The 3,551-nt window shown below is 38.5% G+C and overlaps 1 pseudogene; it reads left to right on the top strand.

Moving 5' to 3' along the window:
• LOC102756091 overlaps positions 1 to 1,949 on the top strand; it is a 2,842-nt pseudogene extending 893 nt beyond the window's left edge.
• The last annotated feature ends 1,602 nt before the right edge of the window (positions 1,950 to 3,551 follow it).

Genomic DNA, 3,551 nt, shown 5'->3' with positions numbered 1-3,551 from the left:
ATCAGTCCCTGTACCCACAGCTATTATATGAGCAGCCACACACTGCCTCCTAGACTCACCTCCTCTCATCGTAGTGGTACCTGGCTCTCTGGCCCAGCAGCTTCTCCTGTTTCTCCTGCCCAGCTTCTCTCCCTAGAAGATTTCTTCACACACTCCTTCCTAGCTGCTCTCTCACCATACTCCAGCAGACTTCTCACTCCTGCCTCAGACTATTCCAGCTAACTAGTTGGTCAGTAACCTATTTTTACATTATTCAGACAAAGAAGGCTTCATGCCAACAGTGACATCAATCATATTTGCTACAGAAGGGCACAGTGTACCTTGTGTCCTTGCACCCGCTCATGGTATCTTGGCCTGATTAGGATTCCCAGGCTCAAAGTCCTTGAACCTCCCATTTAGGCACAAGCCCAGAGAGGCCTTTGGCCATTCTGGTTTATTGATAATAAGGCCTCTGTGCTCCCACTGACCTTGACTATCTGGGGACCTGGCATGGTTCCCACACACCCCACCCCCACCCCATACCGACCTCCACCCAGGAGCCATATCCCTCCCTCTGCTCTGGCCATCACTACACTGTTGTCTGTGTCCATGGGCTATACATATATGTCCTTTGGCTAATCTCTTCACCTTCTTCCATCCAGTCCACCATACCCCCCACACCTCTGAGACCTGTCAGTCTGCCCCATATATCCATGACTCTGTTTCTATTTTGTTCATCATTTTATTTTGTTCATCATATTCCACAGGTAAGTGGTATGATATGGTATCGTCTTTCAGTGTCTAGCTTATTTTGCTTAGCAGAATACTCTTTAGGTCCATCCATGCTGCCACAAAAAGGCAAGATTTCCTTCATTGTGTAAATGTACCACAGCTTTTTGATCCACTCATCTACTTATGGACACTTAGGCTGTTTTCAGGTCTTGGCTATTATAAATAACACTGCTTTGAACAGAGGGGTGCCTATATTGTTTCTGATTGGTGTTTCAGGATTCTTAGGATATATTACCAGAAGTGGGATGACTAAGTCAAAAGGCATTTCCCTTTTTAATTTTTTGAGGAAGCACTATAATGTTTTCCACAGTGGCTGTACTAGTCTGCATTTCCACCAACAGTGCACTAGGGTTCCCTTTTCTCCACATCCTCACCATCATTTGTTATTGGAAGATTTAATTGATGGTAGCAATTCTGTCAGGTATGGGGTGGTACCTCATTGTCATTTTAATTTGTATCTCTCTGATGCTTAGTGACATTAAGCATTTTTTTCATATGTCTATTGGTCAGTTGTATGTCCTCTTTGGAGAAGTATCTATTTAGTGAAGTATCTATTAGATACTTAAATTTGCAAACAAATTTAAGAGCATACCCACATACCCCTAAATAGAAGTATCTATTTGCCCATTTCTTCAATTGGATGGCTTATCTTCCTGGTGTTGAGTTTTATAAGTTTGTGTCCCAAAAATGTATAACTTTAACAGCTGGCAGCTCAATTTTGAAAATGAAATGTATTTTAATAAGCATGGCCTTTATAATTATTCAAAGTGTGTATATACAGTTTTGGGACACCCTATGTTTTGGAAATTAACCCCTTTAAGATTTATCATTGACAAAGATGTTCTCCCAAACAGTGGGTTTCCTTTTCAATTTTTCCTTTGCTATGCAGAATATTTTTAGTTTTATATAGTCCCATTTGTTCATTTTTTTTCCTTTGTTTCCCTTTCCTTATGAGCTATATTGGCAAAACTACTGCTAGAAGATATGTCTGAGATTTTACTACCTATGTTTTCTTCTAGGATTTTTATGGTTCCATGATTTAAATTTAAGTCTTTTATCCATTTTGAGTTTATTCTTATGTATGGTGTAAGCAGTAGTCTAGTTTCTTTTTTTTTAATTGAACAGTGCCTGATAAGAGGAAGAAACAGAATTCTTTGGCAGAAGAAAATGAAGCCTAAGGAGCTGGGGATATTTTATATATTACATAGCAATAACTCTTTTCTTGGACAGTACACTCTGGTACATCTGCACACCTAATAACTCTTGATGCAATTACCTAAATATGTTGCTTTCATGTGCCTTTATTACATCACAAACGTGAATAGAAATGAAAGTGCTAATACTAGTCTTAATACAATTGTGACAAAATTGACATATTTAACTACACCAAAACAGTTTAATCCTTTAACTTGAATTGGATTCTCACTGACTATATTTGAACACACAAATAAACAGTTTCCACTAAGAGAGGTCTGAAGGCAGTTTCTGGGAGGAACCTAATATTCTCTGTAGCTCTGACTGTCATTTCTTTACTTTTGGTATGGGTGAGTGAGCTGAAGACTGCCCTTCTTTCCATTTGAGTACTAAAAATCTATGTCTACAATTGGGCATAAGGAGAGTAGATCAAGCTAGTTACATAACTCACATAAAGGAATTCTCCCTACTGTTTAGTTTAATTTTCTAACATTCTCTGCTTCACGAACGGGGGATCCGTAATATAGCCACAGCCAATAAGAAGTTATCATTTTCCCTTGGCCCATCTTACTAATAAGGAACTTGAGACCCAGAAAATTCTTAGTGACCTTCCCAAGGTCACACAACCAAGTTAAAGTAGCAGACTCCCACTCAGCACTCCTAATCCCTATATACTTAGGGCTATGTTCCCCAAGATACCACACTGCCTTTCTCACCCTTCTTTATGTACTCATCTCTACTAATAGAGTCTATATTTCCCCTAACATTTTGATAGTCTTTTCAAACTGATTCTTCATATTGAGCTAGAAATTTACAGAAGAAACAGAGATTCAGAGTGGTAAGTGATCACAAAAATATTTTCTTTCAACAGGGTTCTAGAATAAATCCTGTCTACAGTATCTTTTTCAAATGGTCATCTTTCCTCTGCTTTAGCACTCCCAGCAATGGTGAGTTCACTATTTCTCATGGCAACCTGTTACCAATCTTACAGAACTCTGGACATACAAGTGCATTTTCTGTTTGTTGTTGGCAGAAGAAAATGATGCCTAAAGAGCTAGGGATATTTTATATATTGCATAGCAATAATTCTATCAATCTATCTTCCTGAAACTTCCACCTATTCTTTTTATGTTCTAAAAAAAATCAAACAGAATAAGTCACTCCTCCACCCATGATAGTCTTTTGCTATCTGAAGGTACTTTTCAAATTCCATCACCCTTTCTCCACTGTCCACAAAACAGCCTTCTCTTCTACAGACTAAAAATTTACTTTTTCCAAACATTCTTCATGAGTTTACAAGATCTTTCAAACAAATGTCCAACATGGTGACCCACAGAACAATTTTGTTTTACCTGCATTGTGTTTTAAAAAGTATGACCCAGCATTTAATAATCAGTAGATTACACACAAACATGTATTTTGTCTTATTTCTAAAAAATATAAGACAATGGGACCTGCAACCCTGTGCTCTTTCAATAGAACACATGTTCATCAATCCACCAGCCCCCTACTCACAGAGTATTAGCCTGTGCCTTCACACCTGGCATAGTCCTCTCATCTATTTTACTTCTCTGGCCCCTGAAAGC

Source organism: Myotis davidii, unplaced genomic scaffold (genome assembly GCF_000327345.1).
Source record: "Myotis davidii unplaced genomic scaffold, ASM32734v1 scaffold1075, whole genome shotgun sequence".
NCBI classification, from domain to species: domain Eukaryota; kingdom Metazoa; phylum Chordata; class Mammalia; order Chiroptera; family Vespertilionidae; genus Myotis; species Myotis davidii.
Note: the sequence above shows the minus strand (reverse complement) of the source record. Positions and strands in the feature narration are given on the sequence as shown.